Source organism: Aquila chrysaetos, chromosome Z, assembly GCF_900496995.4.
Source record: "Aquila chrysaetos chrysaetos chromosome Z, bAquChr1.4, whole genome shotgun sequence".
Taxonomy (NCBI): Eukaryota; Metazoa; Chordata; class Aves; order Accipitriformes; family Accipitridae; genus Aquila; species Aquila chrysaetos.
Window position 1 is genome coordinate 28776365 of NC_044030.1, and position 23678 is coordinate 28800042.

The 23678-nt window shown below is 38.8% G+C and overlaps 1 long non-coding RNA gene across 1 annotated transcript; it reads right to left on the reverse strand.

Annotated features, from left to right (window-relative positions):
- Window positions 1-1772: 1772 nt before the first annotated feature.
- On the reverse strand, window positions 1773-16613 carry LOC121232699. Its single transcript, XR_005931626.1, has 3 exons — window positions 16524-16613; window positions 10816-10818; window positions 1773-1783 (listed from the first exon to the last, which is right to left on the reverse strand). It is a non-coding gene; the product is annotated as an uncharacterized LOC121232699 (long non-coding RNA).
- Between the last annotated feature and the right edge of the window lie 7065 nt (window positions 16614-23678).

The following is a 23678-nucleotide window of genomic DNA, read 5'->3' on the forward strand; positions in this document are numbered from 1 at the left end:
CAGAAGGACTCAAGGTTGGCTCAGAAACCTGGGTAATTCACAGAAGAGAAGTTGGAAGAAGCAGTAGTAGGAAATACTCTCCCTTCAACCTCCACAAGACAAATAGCTTCTGTACACTTCATCAGTCATTTTAGAGGCAAGTGCTCTCCTTCACTGAATCCACACATACTAGCAAATGGTGATTCAAGAAACATATTCATGTCATAACAAGACAGGACAAGGCATGAAATTCCTGCCTGGTTATTACAGTCCTCAGTCACATTGCTCACATTGTCAGTAGTAGTTTCCTCCTACTCCTTTTCCACCTGTCCTTTCCTACCACACTCCTCACATCAAAATGATGTTCTGTGCCTTACTAGTCGGATAGTAAGAAATCTTTTCACTTTCAACTTAAATTTTTCTTTGGCTAGCAATGTATACTTGTTTCTTATTTAGCTTATGGGATTTTATTTTAGTCTTGGAATTTTTCCCCTTGAAAGTGTTTATGAACAGTAAGCATTTGATCTTTTGTTGTTATTTTGCTAACTAAACAAGTCAAATCTTTGTAGCTGGTTCTTAGTATAAGGACATTCTATTCCTCTGTCATCTTAATAGCCATGGTTTTCTCTTTGTGTAACAACCTAATTTGAAAAAATTCCAATATTAAAAAACCCCACAGTTAAAATTAGGGTGTATTGGCTTTGTGTGGCAAGGTTTTGGTAGCGGGGGGGTTACAGGGGTGGCTTCTGTAAGAAGCTGCTGGAAGCTTCTCCTGTGTTCGAGAGAGAGCCAATACCAGCTGGCTCTAAGACGGACCCGCTGCTGGCCAAGGCCGAGCCAATCAGCGATAGCGGTAACGCCTCTGTGATAACATTTTTAAGAAGGAAAAAAAAGTTGAGACAGACAGAAAATGGTAGCTGGAGAAAGGAGTGAGAACATGTAAGAGAAACAACCCTGTGGACACCAAGGTCAGTGAAGAAGGAGGGGGAGGATGTGCTCCAGGCGCCAGAGCAGAGATTCCCCTGCGGCCTGTGGTGAAGACCATGGTGAGGCAGGCTGTTCCCCTGCAGTCCATGGAGGTCCACGGTGAAGCAGATATCCACCTGCAGCCTGTGGAGGACCCCACGCCGGAGCAGGTGGGTTCCCAAAGGAGGCTGTGACCCCATGGGAACCCCGCGCTGGAGCAGGCTCCTGGCAGGACCTGCGGATCTGTGGAGAGAGGAGCCCACGGAGCAGGTTTTCTGGCAGGACTTGTGACCCCGTGGGGGACCCACGCTGGAGCAGTGTGCTCCTGAAGGACTGCACACCATGGAAAGGACCCATGCTGGAGCAGTTCGTGAAGAACTGCAGCCCGTGGGAAGGACCCACGTTGGAGAAGTTCGTGGAGGACTGTCTCCTGTGGGTGGGATCCCACGCTAGAGCAGAGGAAGAGTGTGATGAGTCCTCCCCCTGAGGAGGATGAAGCGGCAGAAAATAACGTGTGATGAACTGACCATAAACCCCATTCCCCGTCCCCCTGTGCTGCTGCGGGGGTTGGTAGAGAATCCGGGAGTGAAGTTGTGCCCGGGAAGATGGGAGGGGTGGAGGGAAGGTGTTCTGAGATTTGGTTTTATTTCTCATTACCCTGCTCTGGTTGATTTGTAATAAAGTGAGTGAATTTTCCCCAAGCTGAGTCTGTTTTGCCCGTGATGGTAATTGGTGAGTGATCTCTCCTGTCCTTATCTCGACCCACAAGCTCTTTGTTATATTTTCTCTCCCCTGTCCAGCTGTGGAGGGGGAATGATAGAATGGCTTTGGTGGGCACCTGGCATCCAGCCAGGGTCAACCCATCGCATAGGGAAAAAAGGATAATATCAAAATTACTTACATTTTGATGCACTCTTCCAAACAAGTTTTCTGTTTTAAATAAAAATGATTTACATATTTGTGTTCATTATTCAATATTATATACAACACTCTTGTGAGATATAATGGAACAACTTCCTTTTTCTTTTTTTTCAGCTAATGGTATATTTATTTCTACATCATTTTCTTAAAAGGAATGCACTGCAAAATTTACCCATGAGTATTTTTCTTTCTGTAGGCACTACATATGAACATTGAAATTCAAGATTTGCAAATATTCAAAGAAACATGTGCAAGATTGGTGAAGTAGCATTGCTTATTGCTTACACATTTTCTGCTGGCCACGTCAGAAGTTCTCGTATTGCAGTTCAGGGATGTAGGAAGTAAATATCGAACAGCCACCTTTGTAAAAAGATCAGAAAATATTAACATAAAATGTAAGGCATTTTATTTTGTATAGGAAAGTGGAAGCTCCATTCAACGACTTGACATACTACATGTCAATTTGTTATCACTTTTTCATGACAATCTGTAAGATTTGGCATGGAATCTGGTAATAACTTCATTTTGCTCTAAGGAAAAAGAAAGCTGCATTGAGATTTTGCAGTATATATCATAGCAGCTCTGTAACTTGCACATCCTTACATTGATTTAGCATTTCTACCCCCATAATATTTTTTTTTCTAAATACTTGCCTATCTTCAATTTTAAAACAATTTATATTAGCGACTTCTTTTATTGCCTTTGGTAGTTCTTTGCACATGTAATATTGTCACAGTTGCAACACTGTATTTAAGGTTCTGTCAGGATTTTTATGCTACAGTTCTATTTTCTTGCATTTATACTTTAAAAAAAGATCCTTTGGGGAAGATGCAATCATAGTCCAAATTTTCAGGTAACAAAATACCTATTTAAAAAAAAAATCCTACTTTTTAATTTGTTATTTCCAATACTAGGAAGAATATTTAAAATAAATAACTAATGATACGTATATATTACATTGTTTCTGTCAATAATTACTTGTTTAATTTCACCTTGGCTTTGTGATTCTTGTTCATACTAAAGAGTTTCCTTTCCTTTTTTCCACTGATTTCACTGAGTCTTCATGCAAAAGAAAAAGTATTCTAAGACAGTACCGTGCCCTTAGAATTAATAATAAAAAGAAATATAAAAAATAGGTGTCTTTAGAGTTTGTGGAAATTAACATGTATAATTATACATTAAGGAGTATATGCTGATATTCCAAATGAAGAAAACCTAGTTTTAAACAAGCAGTTTTTCCTAATGAGTAAGTAAGCTGACTGTAGTACACAGTTGAAGGACTGAATAGAAAACAGAGATGACCAAAAATGTATGGATTATACAACACATTTCTAAGCTCATAAAAAGGTCTCTGTCCTTGAAAAACTGAGTTTTATTAATCAAAATAGAGAAGTTATTTAACCTAAGAGGAATATGACCTGTGCCTGAAAAGTCTTTGCCCCTTTGCTTTGTTGACATTTTGTACAGTGTCAGCAAACTCAGATAGGCTTAATGTTGAGGTGTACACATTGCAAGACAGTCTAGGATTGGCTTAAAAACAACAACAACAACAAATGTTTTGTGAGTTATTTGATATAAAAATTACATCATTTAAACATTAGTGTTGTAAAAACATAAAGAAAAAATACCAAATAGATTTGCATTTTTTTTAATTACAAATGTAATTAAATGCAATTTTTGTAATTAAAACATAAAGAATAAAGAAACAATACATATGACAGAATTAGTTTAATTAGATTTCTTCATAGCTGAATCAAAATGTAACATGTCAATAGAAAGTCTTTGTTTCCAGAGTTGTTATAAGGAATCGAATTGCAGGGTTCTCTTCTGGACTACTGCACAGTCACTAAGAAGATACAGCTGGAAAACAAGGAAAAAAAGGTAGCACTGTCACATCATTTGAAAACAATTTCAAAGGAATCTTCTTTTTCACTCTTTACTGGTTCTCTAAGTGAAACAAACTGTGCTTTTGGTATCAGCAGCATGCATGAAACAGTAATACAAATAGCATCGTTTAATTAGGGATAACAAATATATGTCAATATTTGGAGAAGGAAACATCAAGAGACATATTTTTCACAAAGATACATAGTAAACATGCACATGAGTACATGGTTAATAACATGTCTTCTTTATTAAAAATAATTTATGATCAACATTAACTGAAATACTGTTAATACAAATTTTTCTTGCACTTTCTCCAAAATATTATGACTTATCTCTGTCTACTGTTCCTTTTTTTTTAGCTACAGAATGAAAGTCTAATTTCTCTAACTTTTGAGTAGATTAAATCCTTGTGTGCTTGTACAATTTTCTCTGCCTAGTGATTTTTCCATTGTTCTTTCAGCAATTGTGCAATCTTTTTTTTTTATAGCTCTGCCTCAAATTCTTTCATTGCAAATTAACTTCTGCAGAGATCCGTTGTCAAACTGTTTTGTGCAGTACATCTTATTGCAAAATAATTTTTCATTTTAAACTGAAAATAATTTTTTTCAAAATAATTTTCCATAGCACATTGTGAAGTACCTTATCTCTACTCCCATTTCCCCTTTACATTGGTCTGTCATAATTATATAAAAAAAATTTCCTCACTTTATGTCGTGGTTTAACCCCAGCCAGCAACTAAGCACCACGCAGCCGCTCACTCACTCCCCCCCCACCCAGTGGGATGGGGGAGAGAATCAGGAAAAAGAAGCAAAACCCACGGGTTGAGATAAGAACGGTTTAATAGAACAGAAAAGAAGAAACGAATAATGATAATGATAACGCTAATAAAATGACAACAGCAATAATGAAAGGATTGGAATGTACAAATGATGCGCAGTGCAATTGCTCACCACCCACCGACCGGCACCCAGCTAGTCCCCCGAGAGGTGATTCCCCGCCCCCACTTCCCAGTTCCTATACTGGATGGGATGTCACATGGTATGGAATACCCTGTTGGCCAGTTTGGGTCACCTGCCCTGGCTGTGTCCTGTGCCAACTTCTTGTGCCCCTCCAGCTTTCTCGCTGGCTGGGCATGAGAAGCTGAAAAATCCTTGACATTAGTCTAAACGCTACTAGCAGCAACTGAAAACATCAGCGTTATCAACATTCTTCACATACTGAACTCAAAACATAGCACCGTACCAGCTACTAGGAAAACAATTAACTCTATCCCAGCTGAAACTAGGACACTTTAGTACTCTTCACCTTCACTAGGGTTCTAGATGATTATAAAGCAAAGAGGTGCTTTGGTCAATAAATGCTCCTGCTTCCAATGTTACTGTGGTATTTAGTTTTATTGATTTTAGGCATTACAGGTGGAGCCAAATGAATATGACCTCAAGACCACTGATCAAAACATTCTTAATGTCACCAATACATACACTTCTCGTGGTCTGGGGATAAACGCATTTCTTATGCTTCGTAGCTTATTGAATTAAAACTGTAATATGGTAAGTCCGCAAGACAGTACAGCAAAATATTAAAGATGTAGACATTTCATAGATTCTGCATAGTTTTGGACCTCTCTTTTGTTTCTTCTTTTGTTTCTTCTTCTGCTTGCCAGCTCTTGCTTTTATGAAATGGCTGCATTTGTCCAGGAAGTTTCATATGGTATGAGCAACTGTGATGAGACAAAAAAAAGTATAACTAAACCCCAGCTTTCTAAAGGAGGTTCTCAAACAGTATGGTAGACTTTCAAAGAGAGGAAAGGGACCACTGGACATACTTTAGCGGTGAAGAGAAGCAGAAGTCCCACCAGATCTATCTCAGAATCTCTTCTTCTGTACTCTGCCCTTTCCTCTACCCCTTCTTCCTCTCCCCTCAAGAGATTTCATGCCTCTGTGGCAGCCATGAGGAGAGTACAATGTGTACTACAAGTTAAATCTGGTAGTCAGCAGAAAATAGAGAAAAACTTGGAGTCCAGTTCTGAAGATGCAAGGAATATAAACATACATAAGTTTATTATAGAATTTATAATTATATAAAATATAAAAATAACACACATTTGTACATACAGGTACAGAGGAGGTTGCTGTATAAAAGACTGGGGCAAGTGAAGACTGGAGGTATGTGTACTTACTGGAGAGGGAATCTTGCTAAGGAAAGAGGAAGTAAAGTGGGAATGGAAAAAAACAGAAATCTATAGCCTTTTGTAATAACAAAATAGAAAGGCTGATGCAAAAATGTCAATAATCACAGCTTTAATTTGTATCCGTATGAATCCTATTTTTAGAGTTGCTTTGGAGAGCAACAGCCAGTTGTGCCACTGAATGTTTCTTTGATGTTCAAGGAACTTTATTTTCATCCTTCTTAAAGGGGTTAGAAACATCTAGAATACAATACCAAAAAGAAAAAAGGAGTTTCATTGTACCTCCAGTTCCTTGGAAGGAAGCACTTCTGCAAATTAGAGACAAAAGAAGGTGGTTTTTGTTTGGGTTTTTGGTTGTGTTTTGTTTTGTTTTGTTTTGTTTCTGATAAAATGCACAATTCCAGTTTTGATAACCCAAATGGGAACATATCCTTGCCTTCAACTGAGGGGGCAAAGCTGGGGTCTTGTCACTCAGGGTGACAGGATTTTATAGGTGTGCTATTTGAGGGCAAGAACTGATTCAGTTTTTTGTTTTGCTTGTCATGAATATGAACTGTTCAGGGACTTAGTATTATAGCCCTAAGTACACTGAAATGGCTGTTACTCTGCTTGGTGTGATTTTATTTTGTTTTTACTGTCAATAATAAATTAACTGTATGTACAAAACCAGACATGCATTTCAATAGGAAATATTTCCTAGAATGTTCTTCCATTAAGCTTACACTGATTTGTCTTTCATGAAGGTATGTGAACAAAGATTTTCTCACATTACCTAATTTTAATCAGTCGTTCTGCATAAATACATTCCCTAAGCCTGTGAAGGTATAGATTTCTTGCGAAAGGTCTAGCTTCTAACTTCTTGGTACCTGTCTCATCACTGAGTTATGTGTAGTGATCTAGTTAACCACCTTGTATGTGACTCCGATACTTTTGGGTGCTTTTTCTGCTAGCTGGAATGCTTGAGCATTTCTGTATGTATACAGTGCCTCCTCCCTATTTCCTGGCTGGCACCTAGAGCAGTACCCCTTTCTTATCATGCTTCCACCAGTACACCACCCATTTGTGAGCCAGTTTTGAATAGTCTACTAAACCACATTAACAAAGTTCATGGGCCACAGTTCATGACTGCAGTCAGCCAGTTACTGGTCTTGAACTAGAAGTTCACTCATTCAGTGAAAAATTATGAAGCATTGGACTTTCATTGCACTGCAATCTTTGAATATGGTAATCTCAAAGTCACTCCATTAATCTTTCCATTTCTGCAGAGGACTAGGAATTACAGCCATGTAATTCCAGCTATATGTGTTTATATGTGTCTAAGAACAGCAAATAACATGATTTTACCTCATGAGTTTGGAAAGCCAGCAATTAGGTGCTAATATTTTTCCTTTCAAAATCTGCACATCATGAAACAGAAGCAGGGGAATTTGAGAGATATGGTAATGCACCATGGACAATGGGTAAGAATAAAGAACATAACTCCATCAACAGAATAAAGCCATTCTAACTTTCTAGGATTCAATTCCAGGGTCAAACTAAGAATTAAAAATGCTGATCTAAGTGATTAATGTTCAACCTGGTCTACCAATCCTTTTTCTCTGGTCCTTACTCTCCATGATCATTTAACTTTTTAAGTTCATTTTACAAACAGTCAGAAAGTTGCTTCTTTCCTTTAACAGTATCACTAACACTAAGATTACCACAGGCACTTCAGCTGATAAGTTCTTGAGACAAAATTCTGCAACAAATTAATTCTGCTTTAGCTTAAGTTGACCTCAAAGGGGTTCTGCAAGTTATCATGGGGCTGAGTGTGGCCTTAAATTTCTGAAATAGGCCCTTGCCTGTGAAACTTAATTCATGTAACAGCTTTTAAAAGAAACCTGTATTTCCTATGCTTTAGAGGCACATTTTGTCAGTAAATGAAGTTGAAATCACTTTCTTTAGCCAACTGTAAGGCCTGGTAAACATTAGAGCTGTACAAATAATATGCTTTTGGTTTAGTGTTTTGTATTGAATTTGCATGGCAAGGTTTTGGTAGCATGGTAGGGTACAGGTGTGGCTTCTGTGAGAAGCGCTAAAAGCTTCCACTATGTCTGATAGAGCCAATGTCAGCCAGCTCCAAGATGGACCCACTGCTGGCCAAAGCTGAGCCCATCAGCAACGATGTTAGTGCCTCTGTAATAACATATTTAAGAAGGTGAAATAACTGCTGCACAATAGCAGCCGGTGGAGAGGAGTGAGAACATGTGACTGGAACAACTCTGCAGACAGCAAGGTTAGTGAAGAAGGAAGGGGAGGAGCAGAGATTCCCCTGCAGCCCATGGTGAAGACAATGGTGATGGACGTTGTCCTCCTGCAGCCCATGGAGGTCCACGGTGGAGCAGATATCCAACCTGCAACCCGTGGGAAAAGCCCATGCTGGAGCAGGTTCCTGGCAGGACCTGTGACCCCGTGGAGAAGGAACCCATGGTGGAGGAGGTTTGCTGGCAGGACTTGTGACCCCATGTGGGACCCACATGTTAGATTAGTTACAGATCTAATTGTATTAAAAATATGTGGTATAGTTTTGGTTTATGTATTTAGCTCATATCCAGGTAAAGTTTAAAATTGAAAACACTTTGAGAAATATTTTTGAAAGGTGGATACAAAGAAAGCAATTTCCTTCTCTCATTTTCCACATTAAACTATTTGAAGAATTCAACTAGAGAAGAATTCTAAGTATACAATTGTCTGTGTCAGTTTTGTATAGTCTCTTTAATAAATAATAAAGAAAATTTCCACATATAGCTGAGGATGTGCAAAAAGATAGTAATAGTAAATTATGGACTTGTTTGGTTGTTTGTTTTTTTTTTTTAACTTTCATGCTTATTTCAAAAATCTAGACTATATTAGTAATAGAAAAACAACCAAGAAGTAAAAAGAAGTGCCAAAGAACTGGCAAAGGATAGCCTAACTTTGTAATTTCATATTTCTGAAAAACAATTTCTGTTCATGGCGGCTTAACAAAATTCACTGAGTTGCCCAGAGGAAGGAGACTATCCTATTTTAGATATTACATTATGTATGCTGGCAGAAAAGTTACTATACCTTCATTCATTTAACTCTGGCAAACAGACTATGAGAAATTTCATGGTTTGTATGTAATTATTTGAGAAGTTAAGTATTTGTTATTTTACATTGCTGTAAAAAAGCTAAAAAAATTGAAAAGCCAGAAGGATTTGGGTGGGAGTAAAAAATGGGAAATACACTTGAGACATGATTTGAACCAGAGCAAAGCTTTACATAACTTAAGACTAAATGAACCTTAGTGTTTTGTTTTGCTTGACCAGTATTTGAAACATGGCCTAATTTGTGTATGCTTGCTAAAACTTTAACCACAATGTAGGGGGTTTTTAAATTTTTTTCAGGCAAACAATTGATTTAGCTAGTTTGTATTAAAATTGTTTTACAATACCTACACACAGGTAGGTACTGAAGTACCTCCAGTTTTATTTCATGCACTAGAGGGAAGAGTTCTAAGCACACCTTAGTATGTTGAATGACCTGAATTAATCCCAAAGATATGGCATATTTGTTTTCATTTTACTAGAAGGGATAAACTCATTTAGCTAAACATCTCATTGACAAAAGTGTTCTAGAATAACACATAACGAGATACATCCTAATAAGATAATGTGCTCCAAATTTTGGTGCTCAGAGCATGATCATTCAGACTATTGATTCAGAGTTTAATTATATTCAGACTAGATGTGGACTGTAGTTTTCTGTATTTATTTAGACTGTTTTGCATGATTAACCATCTCAAGCTAAAATTATTCAGGCTATTCAGCTCTCCAAGTCAGCCACAGCTGACAACATTTTCTTTATTTACAGCGTGAAAAAGTCAGGTGACAAAAGTGTCTCCTGAGATATTTGAGGGCAGTTTATCCCTTCATGTCAATGGGAATTGTAAACATGTGCTTAAGGTCAGAAAATAGACACAAGTGTATGGTGCTGAACACAGGCCTGCATATGCATTTTACTTTACAGTATGAGGTAAACATAGTTTAATTCCCTCTTACTAAATGCTTACAGCTGCAGCCTTAGTGCAGTTCTAAACAAGGAGAGAGGCAGAAAGTAATGCAAAGCGGTTTGACCTGGTGTGAAAAGCTAAATGCTGCCTGTGCTCTCCAGCTTTTGTTTTAAATCTTATTCCAGCAACTAGGCTGAAATATGTGCCAAAGGATGCCAGGGCAGTTCTGTTCCCTACTTGAGGAGAAGGAATTATTTCTTCACAATCTGCACTATACTTAGTCCATAGAGGTCTTCATCCCCAGAAAAATAGACACCATATACTACTAATATTAATATGCATATCTGGCATTATATATATTTATCTGCCACTGTGGCTATTTAAAGACCCAGTCTCTCTCTTCCTTTCTCTCATAAGCCAGTATACATACCCGTTTAGGGTTAAAATCATAGTGCGCATTAGGCTAGGGTCAGTTTCTACATTTTAGGGACAAAACCAGTTAATATTTATACCACTAAAAATCCTAGGATTATGTAATCCTCAAATTTTTTAGAGTTTTTTTATTGAATTCTTTCTAGAACACTAACCCTAACCCATAAACCCAATGCTAACAATAACTGTTAACAATAACCCTAACCCTAACAATCAACCTAATCCCTAATCCGAACCTGAAGCCTAACTCTAGTGCTAATGCTAACCTGAACTCCTAACCCAAACCATAACCCTAAACCCTAACCCCTAACCTTAACTCTAGTCCTAACACTAGCTCGAAGCTAGTGACCTTAAAGCAGTATCATAGGTACAGCAGATGAGTGCACATCAATTGCCCTGTTCCATAATGCAAACTACAATGGTCTGAGACGTGCTCTGGCAGGTACTAGGTATTGATAACTCACCATACCCATTGCAGTTGCTGACAGGTGGGATTTGAATCATCTGACAGGTGGGAAAGTGCAGGAAAGACTGAGTGTCAGTCATCTTCCTTCAGTTTTCTTGTTTTCTTAAGGATTTGATATCTCATATCAGTACCCTTCTCCATCTTAGAGGGTGTCACCTGCTTACTTGAGGCTGTTACTAAGCCATCGATGTTTACTCAGAATAAGCCCATTTACAACTTCTCTGTGCTGAACACCCTGATTCCAAAGTCATTTTAGGCTGTTTTAATTTGAATTTGCTCTGCTGTCCACTTCCAATTTCTGATTTCTTCACTTCTCATTTCCCTTTGGCTAGTACTTACTTCCCAATCTTACTATGGTTCTCTTGTCAAAGGATTGCTCAGGCACAAAGACTAATTAATTGTTAGTAGGAAAAGAGAAAATAGCAACATCCTGACTGTTACTGGTAACGTAAAAGACAATGAAAAATAATACTGTACTAATTGCTAAGAAAAGCTGTCTGAAAAATTTCCTGACAGAGGTACTTGGGGCGTGTGCTCCAAACTATAAGTTTTCATAATCTTTTCCATGCCTAATCTTGCTTTACATTTCAATCTTAAGATCACAATGCCACCCTTCATATCCCATGCAAACCAGGCTGCAGACATCAGCTTTATGAACTTCCTGTGGGGCCTTATTTGAAGCAGTAAAACATCTACTGCTGTCACTGAAACATCATAGCAAGACACCAATGCTCTTGATGTGGCTCAGAACTGGGGTGGGGCGGGGTGGGGTGGAGGACTACTCCAGTTTACCCCCCCAAATTATTGTAATCAAGGCATTCAGTGACTATTGAAATTCTGTCGTAAAGTAAGAATACCTGAAAAAATTATTTTCTTCCGTATCTGTTACTAGATCACTTAACTTTGCATAAATCAATCCTCAAGTCTAATGCATCTGTTTTGACCTCTACTCCAATCCCCCTAAGCTTGCTTGGGCTCCTCTTTCTGATCTAAAGAAATGCTTTGTGTTCTTGAAAGCATTCCCTTTCAACTGTATCAGATGGTTTTACAAAAGGTATTCTGCCTTCCTACAATTCTTTCCTTTTTTTTTTTTTCTCCATGAAAGGAATGTTGGCTTACAAAAAATTTCTCAGTAAAGCTCTGGAAAATCTCTACAGGGAACAAGATGAGATCTTGAGGGACTTGTGGCTCTTGAAAGAAAGTAAGAAGATTGGTATCCAGAGCTTGCAGCATGGAAATGGACTGAGTCTGATCTCAGAGACACTGATGTGTACAAAAAGATCTCAGTTTCATGAACAACAAGCTGAGAAAAACAGGATTTGTTTATTGATCTGTATATAAAGAGTAGGGAAAAAAGGCAAAGAGTTCAGGCTCCAAGATTTTTCTTAGCTGGAGGTAAATTAAAAAATGCCAATTGGCATTTTTCCCCTAAACAGAAAAAAGTCATAGCAGAATAGTCAGCAGATTGTTAAAATGTCCAAGCTACAAATGTATTTACTTGGTTTCATAATTACAGGCAAAAAGATATGGGACATGAAAGACAATTTATGATACATGTGCAGCTTGTGTCACGTAGCAGGAATTACTTAGAGGCTTTTGCTGAAGCCAGGGTTACTTTGAAATAGATGACCTGAGAGAATCTGGAGAAAACAGGGGAATTAAGATCTGCTATCTTGAGGAGACATTTTGGAAGGTTGCATTTGGCAAGAATGCTGATGAATATATACATTTATGCATTATGTCAACTACATTCAACTGTATTAACATTTTTTAAATTAGTTGTTAGAGAATCTGCTGACAAGGAGCACTGTAAGGACACAGCAAATCAAAATGAAATAAATTTCTAATGTCAGAGAAGAAAATAACAACATACAGAACTGACAAAAACCAAGCGCTACACTAACAATAACAATAAAATATGCTATTAGTCATTCAGGATATATTCAATGGGGATTACACATAGAGAACCAGATTTTTACTTGTGTTGGTTTGAAATGGGGACTGGGTGCCTAAAGTAGTTTTGTATTCTGGCCTATGCTGTTTAATGATCATATGATGGCAATAACGGAAGGAATATACAGAGAATATGGTATACAGTAAATTTGAAGACTGATCTCTATTTTAGGAAGTTGGTATATAGCATTTCATAGTTTATTGTCATAGGCATTACTTGTACACAAGAAGAATCCTAGAATGTAGTGTTTGATCTTGCAAAGACAGAGTGTATTACAGATTGTCATGGTTTAACGCCAGCCAGCAACTAGGCACCACACAGCTGCTTGCTCCCTGTTCCCCTCTTCCGGTGGGATGGGGAGGAGAACCAGGAAAAAAAGTAAAACTCATGGGTTGAGATGAGAAGAGCTTAATAAATAAAAAAAAAAAAAAACAATAACAATACAAATATAATAACAACAATAATAATTGTAATGAAAAGGAATATAAGAAAAAAAGAGAAATTAGACCCAAGAAAAAACAAGTGATGCACAATGTAATTGCTCACCACCCTCTGACTGATGCCTGAGAAGTGATCTCCCCCTCCTGGCCAACTCCCCCCAGTTTATATGCTGAGCATGATGTCCTATGGTATGGAATATCCCTTTGGCTAGTTCGGGTCAGCTGTCCTGGCCATGCTGCCTCCCAGTTTGTTGTACACCTGCTTGCTGGCAGACCACGGGAAACTGAAAAATCCCCAACTTAAGATAAGCACTGCTTAGCAACAAGTAAAACATCAGTGTGTTATCAATATAATTCCCACACTAAATCCAAAATATGCTGTACCAGGTACTAAGAAGAAAACTAACTCTGTCCCAGCAGAACGTATTTTTCATGTCAATGAACTTCCGTCCTTGTCAAAATTTATTTTCATTCAACCTGAAACATTTTGCTATTATCAAATTAATTACCTTTTAACACTTGTAAAACTCTCTTAAAAAATACCAATAGACTTTTGGTTTAGATTTGTTTCACAACAGAAGCTTGAAGAAAGAAGAGATATTTTTGACACCTTCAAAATCCATTTTCTCACTCTGCTTATAGTTGGAACTGTTCACTGAATTTGAGTTCTCATTTTTTCAGTCCCTCCAAAGTACCATTTCTCAGCAATTTAATTTTGAAAACTCTGTTTTCCATCACAGTCTATAATACTCACTTGTTTCAGAAACCCTTCCTTAGCATAAGGCACGTGAAAATCACTTATGCTGTCATTCTATATTTTATAGAATTGCATCAATTAATTCAGAGACAACTGAAATGATCAGTATACCTAGTCACAAGCATACAATGAACTACAATTTTTTTCTACATAATTGTTATTGTCTCTCTTTTGTGTTCTATTTTCCATCAACTTTTATTTTTGTATCTTTTCTTAGTGCTAGTACTGTATTTTCAGTAAAGTCTGCCTCATGTCCCTAGGTTTCTTTTTAGCACGTCATGGAATGGAACATTATTGCAGCTATGGAAGAGCTTCCAGCTTTCTTTATATGTTTTGTACATTTGCGAATGGTTTAGAGCCTTTGATGGTTAAAGTTTTATGCATTATATGTTAGCCATACCTTTTATCTCCTGTAATATTTTGCTGCCTTCTGATTTCATAAGTATCTCATTTTTCGTATTGTCATGGTTTAACCCCAGCCAGCAACTAAGCACCATGCAGCCGCTCACTCACTCCCCCCCCACCCAGTGGGATGGGGGAGAAAATCGGGAAAAGAAGTAAAACTTGTGGGTTGAGATAAAAACAGTTTAATAGAACAGAAAAGAAGAAACTAATGATGATAATGATAACACTAATAAAATGACAACAGCAATAATGAAAGGATTGGAATGTACAAATGATGCGCAGTGCAATTGCTCACCACCCACCCTATCAACACCCAGCTAGTCCCCGAGCGGCGATCCCCTGCCCCCACTTCCCAGTTCCTATACTGGATGGGACATCACATGGTATGGAATACCCCGTTGGCCAGTTTGGGTCAGCTGTCCTGGCTGTGTCCTGTGCCATCTTCTTGTGCCCCTCCAGCTTTCTCGGTGGCTGGGCATGAGAAGCTGAAAAATCCTTGACTTTAGACTAAACACTACTTAGCAACAACTGAAAACATCAGCGTTATCAACATTCTTCACATACTGAACTCAAAACATAGCAACGTACCAGCTACTAGGAAAACAATTAACTCTATCCCAGCTGAAACTAGGACAGCCCACTGTAAGTTTAAAGTTATTAAAATTGCATCAGTTTTTGCCAGTGGCTGTATCTGTTTCATGAGAACTTTCCAGGGGTCCTTTGCAGGCATCATTTGTTCATTTACTAAGCTCTGATCTAAAACCTGTGAAACTGCACTTAACACAGTGCTGTGTGCTTGGGTATTTTGCGTGTTCCAAGCACCTTGCTATTCAATTGCTATTGCCACTGCACAATTACATGGCTTCTGGCTTGGTTCTGTCTCCTGTGAGACTGATTCGTAACACGGTATGATGAGCACAGATTCACTTGCAAAAGAAAATATAGGGACACAGTCAGATAACTTCGTACTTAGACTTAACAGTAATGTTTTCAGGTGATCTTTGTAAGTCTAAATTCCTTTTTTTTTTGAGAGGGAATGAGGCTCTTGCGCACTTAAGAAATATCATGCATAATGTTTAAGTGACTCAAGGTAAGAACTGAAAAGAAACAGAGGTTCTAGCTCCCATCACATTCAAAATAAAATTTAATCCTCTTCTGTAGAACTGAATGGAGTACTTGTCAAAATTTGACCTTATGTCTTTGGAGGTGATGAGATTTGACCTTGAACATTTTGTCTCCCTATATTACCATTTTGCAGCCATTTCATGAATAAATTACAACTCTGTAGGAATCTATATCTATGCATTCTATATCAGACATTCATGATGGTTTCTTGTGTTTCATCACAATATAGAATGATTTAGAACACGCTAGAATTCCATAATTAATCCTCACAAAAACAAAACAAAAGCAAAACCCAACAAAACAAAAAACCAAAACAAACAAACTAAAACCCAGAACATGCTTATTTGTATATTCTGAAAATAAATCATATTTTAAAGATAAGGTTTCATTAAGACAGCAGATGTAAATCCCAGTTGCTTCTCTGCAGGTGCCGCTGTTTTATCCGTGATTAGGATTTCTTTTTAACCCAATATGTGTAAACTACACATTTTCTTCAAGTTTAAGATTGAGTTTGAACAGTGGTTTAGCCTGAATAATAAGGAGTTATCATAATTACTCTTATGTCTGAATCATCTAACAGAAGTGCAGTAGGAGTATGCAGAATAACATTTATGTTTACATTTTGCAGTTTTGTACTAATCATTATAAACTCCTGGAGACAAGGCCAAGGAAAGAAAATATTCATTTCATTCACTCCATTGATATATCTAAATGTACAAGCATTTTCTGAGATATGATTGAGATTTTAATGTATAATAGCTTTTAATAATTTAAATACTTCCACACATTTCTAGTGTCTCAATTTCCTTCTTCATTGCCCACTTACAAAACCATGATTTTTTTCTGCTCTCACAGTACATCAGAAGTGCTATTCACTGATGAGGACGCTGAATGAGATATTGATTCAATTGGAGAGTAGGGTATTCATCTTTCAGCCCACTGTACTTTTTCTGTGAGGGAGACACTAAATTTAAAAGAAGTTGTAAGAGACTAAGAGACTGTGTTGGACTATATTTGTCTCGACTTTGCTGACCATTTGCTAGCCTCAGCATCCTGTTGCTGTGGGGAGTACGTGCTGAAGGCCCTGAAGAAATCACCCTATCTGCCTGAAGCTAGCAGTCTCTGTGGGAATGGCTGAACTCTTTGGAAAAACTGTGTACTCATCCCTCGAAAAAGGAACTGCAAGGGACTGGAAAAAGGAACTGAAAGGAACTGCAAGGGATTGATAATCAGCGCTTGAAACTGGGACTTGTTATCGTCACCTGTCTGCTGGAACCTGGAACTTGGACCCCCATCACCTGCACCGAGACCGAGTCAACGGGATGTTGCTGGCTTTGTGGTGGTGGTAACTAGTCTTGCTGCATCTTTCCTGTTTTCTTGCTTAGGTCTGCCTCTTTTTCCTTTCTTCCCTCTGTACTGTTGCTATTATCAGTTGTTATAGGAAATAAAACTTGTAAGGTTGTACGGCATCTGACCTCGTTTGTGTCTTAATCTCGCTCCTGGGATCGTTTAAGAACTCCCCCCGATATTGGATCGGGACAGAAGTGAAGCACCACTTTAAGTTTCCCACCAGAGAGGTTAAGCTAAAATTCCTAAAACAATTGTAAAGTGTAATTTTTTTTTCCATCTCTGCTAAAATTCCCCAAAGGACTTTGCAACTGCCATAATAAGCATTTAACAAACAGCTTGGCATTGTATTTAATGACTGACTTTATTAACTCCCTCTACCTGGATTCATTGCCAGTTGGGACTACCTCTATACTGCTAAAGTAAACAAAGCCAGTGCATGGCATGGCAGGGACTTAGGCACTTCCCCAAGTCGGATGGATTTTTAACATGGTTCCCAGCATGATATTGGTCCATGCCAATGAACACTCACCCAGGAATAACTCAGGAATTAGTAAAGATTAAGAAATGTTTCTGCCACCCAATTTGGATGCGACCACCCTGTTTTGGAAGGTTTATGGATGCAAGCCATGGTTTGCCAGCGGGCCTCCAAGCCAGAAAATTGTCTATTGCACATCTCAGTTGCTAATATTTTCATAAACAAGCAAATTGGAAATAGCTGAATGAGTCCTCATCATTACTGTGTCTTTTTGTATGAGACTGTTTCAGGATGGTTTTGACGATTCCCGAGAAGGCGAACACACACACACTAACTATAAGGGAAAAAGCAAGCATTTATTAACTACAGATGTGCGTTATGCTAAGGGTATCTTGTAAAGCAAACTAACATACCGACCCGAGGACCATGAGGAAGATGGACCATCCTTACATACTTGTGCCGTCTTGTGCCTCGAGCTCAGCCCAGCAATCTGTAGGTGCCAGCTTTACGTGGGCATCCCCACAGAGGCAACGGTGGTGTTGCCGTACACCAGCCCAATGCTGTTCAGGAAATCCCGGTATTTATACATTTGTGGAGGAAGGGGTTTTGGCACACATGGCCAACAGGTGCCAAAACACGCCTCGATTGCAACATAGGGAGCCTACGACACATGCACTTGCTAGCCAGGTGCGCTGCATGCACCATAGCCATCCTGTCTATTGGCTCATGGGCTTTGTACACGCGGCATATTGTCATAATCCAGTAGTCACGCACCGATCATGCTCACAGCTGTACCGTGCAACAGCTGGCAGCATGTCCTCCCCCAGTATCACTCAGCTTTCTTATCTCCGTGGTCAGAATTCCAAGCAACAGGCAAAAAAACTTCCATTTTCTGTGCTGACTGCATTTTTCTTGGCTATCTACTTCTCCCCCAGTGTTCATCCATGGACCAAAATTCCATCTTTTAACCCCTCCGTATACAGAGACCTAGAAATGACTGCTTTCTATTTCAAACATTTTAAGATCAGCTTGGTACATGGCACAGTGACTCATGGGTTCTTCACAGGACTGTAGCCAGAAAGGCTTTTTTTCTATTTAGGTTTTATGCACAGGAAATAGTTACTAGAGCCAGACAGGGTCTCTATGTAGAATAGTACAGATAAGGTAGATGGGAGGCAGCAGAATAGTGCTGTGCCTTACACATAGTGCACCAGGGGTGCAGTGGTGGCAATCTAGAGATACTGGAATGTCCACCAGTGCAGACAGGATATGGTCTCACTGGAGATCTTTTTGAACAGCCTGAAAGAAAAATATAAAAATAGCCATCAAGTGCAATAACCTTCTCTGCCATTACTACAGTTTCTGAAAAAATATTGTGAGAACTCCAAGGTTAAAGCACAAACATGTATTTTAAAATCAGGCAATTGTTTCATAGCAGAGCCTGTTTTCACATCCTGAATCTGCACATGTGCATGAGCAATTACACTGGTGTTAATTGTGAATACATTCCGGCTTGCAGTATGAGGTATTTTTTACCCTGATTTAGAAAAAATAGCAATCTAAAATGCTTTCTTTCACTATATTCTAATTTAGTAGAGCAAAATTAGTTTTAAAAGAAACATTTATAATTTGAAGTATCAACAATTATGATTACATATTGCTAGAATATATTCTGTCTCAAACTGGCATTTTTATTTATGCAATGTTTTGATTAAATTGAAATAAATTTTATTTTTTCTGATCAGACAATCAGGATGTGCACAAGAGAGATAACCCATTATGAGTCTTCTATACATTTAATAGGCATTAGAGCACTGTGCAAGGATGTCGTGATTTAAGCCCAACTGGCTACGAAGCACGATGAGGCCTCCCACTTACTCTTCCCCCGCCCCGGTGCGATGGGGAGGAGAAAATATAAAGAAAAGCTCAACAGTCAAGTCAAGGACAGGGAGGACAGCTCACCAATTATGGTCACCAGCAAAAAACCAGACTCAACTTGGGGAAAAAACAAAGTCAATTTGACTTACTACCAATCAAATCAAAACATGGATAATGAGAAATAAAACCAAATCTTAAAACACCTTCCCCCCACCTCTCCCTCCTTCCCAGGCTCAACTCCACTCCTGATTTTCTCCACCTCCTCCCCCCAGCGGTGCAGGGGGATGGGGAATGGGGGTTGGGGTCAGTTCATCACACATTGTCTCTGCCGCTCCTTCCTCCTCAGGGGCAGGACTCCTCACTCTTCCCCTGCTCCAGCATGCGCTCCATCCCATGGGAGACAGTTCTCCACAAACTTCTCCAGCATGAGTCCTTCTCACAGGCTGCAGTCCTTCATGAACTGCTCCAGTGTGGGTTCTTTCCATGGGCTGCAGTCCTTCAGTCACAGGCTGCTCCACCAAGGACTTTCCCATGGAGTCATGGCCATCTTCAGGGGCACCCACCTGCTCCGGCATGGGGTCCTCCATGGGCTTCAGGTGGGCATCTGCTCCCCCGCTCACCTCCATGGGCTGCAGGGGGACAGCCTGCCATCTCACCATGGGCTGCAGGGGCATCCCCTCCTCTGGCGCACCTCCTCCCCCTCCTTCTTCACTGACCTCGGTGTCTGCAGAGGGGTTCCTCTCACATCCCACTCCCCTCTCTGCTGCAGGTTTCCCTTCTTAAATCTGTTCTCCCAGAGGTGCTACCACGGTCACTGATTGGCTCGGCCTTGGCCAGAGGCGAGTTTGACTTGGAGCTGGGGAAGCTTCTAGCAGCTTCTCACAGGAGCCACCCCTGCAGCCCCTCCCCTGCTACCAAAACTCTGCCACACAAACCGAAAACAAAGGTATAATAATTTATGCTACATCCTGCAAACTGATGGGTGAAGTTCATCCCTGACATAGGGCCACTTATGTCAGTGTCATTACACCCAGGTTCGATACAGCCTGTAATATCTTAGTTTGAGTAATTTATTAGCCCACTCTGATTCCATCCTTAGTTATGTGATTATTCACTGAGATTGCACTAATGAAGGCTGACAAAAAGCCATGTGTGTAATGGAGTGGATTAACCTAACCAATGAATGCATTGTAAAAATTATTATTAAGAGGCACATAATCACACAGAAATTTTACACAGTTGCCTGGATTGGGGTAATATGCTACCATAAAGAGACAAGAATCCTAGAGTACAGTTGAGCAGCATGGAATATTGGCCTCAGTAGGCCTCAGAGAGAAGGCAAAGATTCCCAAGTGAGACTTCTCCGTGTGGGTTCTCGGATCTGTCCCCAAATGCCACCTGGACTGTGCCACTTGGTGTTAGGCCTCAGAGCTGGGAGTGACTGGGGTTTTGGGACTGCACTGACAGAAACTGAGTACTGGGGAGAAGTCCTCTGTTTCAGAGTGACAGGGTGTCTGTGAGCTTCTCACTACAGCAGTTTGGGAGGGAGGGGCTGGCTGCTTCCATCAGAGAATGTGCAAGCCCTCCTCTTCTTAGGTGCTTTATTGGTGGTTTATTGGACACTTTCTGAAATGTAATTAGGATAACTCTTTCTCACACTATTTTGGGAAACACAGATTTTAGAGGAACAATATCATTAGAGTAACACATAGCCTGGTAGGCTCTCATATAAACTCAAAATTTGTGAGCTGGAACTGGTATTCTTTCTATAGCTGGATGTCTACTTTCTCAACATAGATGCTAGTATGCAGAAAATTTCAATCCAGGAAGTGAGATGTTGGAGGGAGCTTTACACATACCAGCACCTTCATCAATTTGCTAATTCAAGTACTAACAGAAGTAAGGATACAGTGCAATGATCTTTGACTAATAGTCAGAGTACTTAGGAACATTGGTCCATGCCAAATCTCTAGTCAATTGCATTTTTCTTGCTATTATGCCTCAGGTGCCTAACTTACAAGTACTACAATTACGGTCAGGTTTTGGTTCCAAAGCATAAACATGGAACTCACTTTAAGTAACAAATGTTCAAATACAGTTATAATTTTTTTTTTCCCCAGAGACTTCATAACCCAAATAACATAGGGGAAGAATCAATTTAATTGTTAAATTTATTCCAGAACAGAAAACATATTTTAATATTTTTAAGTTACCTTTCCAGTACCAAATTTTCTAACCGGCAGTCTGCTTGTACTGAGTTTTCCTATAAACCAGCAAAATGGGGTACACACATGCACAAATAAGTAATGAGAATAACAGCACTTAAATTGCAACTCAGATGGCAAATGGTTCTACACATTTGTATGCCAGAATATCTACAGATATTATGGCACCATGGCAATCCAAATTTATAGTTACCAATGACAGTCAGCATCACCTGCATTTGACTTGAAATAAATCCCTAAAATTAACTACCAGACAATGGCTGTCCAAGTTCCTGAATGCAGTTAAATGCATGAGTCTAAACCCACATAGTTCTCAGGGTCATGCACATTTGTAAGAAGCCATTGGATACCATCATATTATATTTCATGGGGAAGTGATAGTCCTGTTCTGTTCATTACTAGGGGAACTTCTATTTTTTTCTCAAGATGGTACTAACTATGATAGTTGAAACAACATGTGAAACTGATCTTAATCTTTCACAAAAAGGTCAGTTAGGATCAAACATAAGTTATCATACTATTCTTATTTCCTATTGGTTATCTGAAATATAAAATCACTTGATACAAGCTTCTTTTTTTTTTCTTTTATAAAACTACTGTTAAATTTATAACAATAAATAAAAAAAATTGGTTTTAAAGAAATTATGTATCCAAATGTGGGCAAGGGTAGTTGTGCTTTGAATGAGTTGTTTCTTTGCCTAAAAAAACAGAAACATCTTGACTACCTTTTCATTGACCCACAACATCATTCCAGATTAGTAAATGTAAAACCAGCAATTTAATCGTGTTTTACCCTTGATAATAAGGTCTTATCTAATCTTAGCTTTATGGATGTAATTTGAAAGGAAGAATTTCATTAACATTTAGCCTCATTGAACTCATAAAGAAATACATTAAGTTTTGATAAATATTCAAATTTTTCTAAACTACTTATCTTGTTGTCTTGTTGATTACTATCTATTTGAATATAAAAAGCATAGAATGAAAGCTAGAGAAAACTAGAAAGAAATAATTGTGATTTATGATTCTTACACGACATATCTCATTTCCTAGCTACTTAAAAAAAATATTTTCAAGCAACTATGTCTTAAATAAATAGGGTTTTCCAGAAGTTTAATAGTCTTTGAAAAATAATACATATAACTCCTTTCCAAGAATGCTATTAGGATTGAAAAGTGATTATACAGTCAGGAAATTCCAGAATTAAAATTGTCTGAGGAACGCAGAAGCAATTCGCCTGTGCATTTTCATTATGTCACAGTTACCCGACAAACTGTTATTTTTCTTATAGGGTCCATTTCTTCTCTGGTGCACAGGAAGGATAAGCAGGAGGAGGTGTGTTTTGTTCTTGCTAGTTACTGAGTGGTATGTTTTTTCTTACATCATAGTGTTCTCTGAAGATGGAGTTCTTTGCTTCCTCATAAACTTATTAGTGACTTTCATCATCGGTGTGACCTTATGATTACAAGTGTGAAAATATTTGACAACCTTAACATTTTGTGAAATTATAAGCTTCATTTTATGGATGAAGATCAGATGTGCAGATTAGAGACACACTGTCCTGTTCTGAGCACCCAACAGGTGGCATGTGAAGATATTTTTCAGGATTTTGCATGTTCCCCTTTCTGCCTCCTCCCTCCAAGAAATTTCCATTGTATATTTAAAGCTGGAGGTGTGAATGTACTGTATTTTTGCAATTCAAATACCAAGGAGTGGTATAACATGTTCCCAGAAAAAGAACAGGACTGCATGAGTGAACATGTATGACATACTTGATTTAAATGATATTCCCAGCTCAGGAACTGAATGGAAGAACGAATGGCAATCTGTTGGCAAAATATCCATTGGTTTCTGTCAAGATAAGCTCCTTTCTTTCCTTGTAGTTCCTTCCTTGTGCATGTTTCATGTTCTGCAACAACTGAAGTAGGACTGTAGCAGTAACAGCCTCCTTTTTCTGGTCCAGTTATTTTTCTGCTTAGTCTGAAGCAGGCAGTTCTTCAAAAAAATATTTTAATCCTATGTGGTTCCTAAGAGGTATTCAGTAACATGATGAGAGAAGAAGCTTCTTGATCTCAGACCCAGGTCAAATGTGAACACATACACAGAAAACTTTGTAATTCAGCCAAACACCAGCAGATCTTTCTGGACAGAACAGAAGGCACGGCTTTCTCACACAGACACTGAGACATTTCAGATTCTGCACTTCTAACTTTGGGCA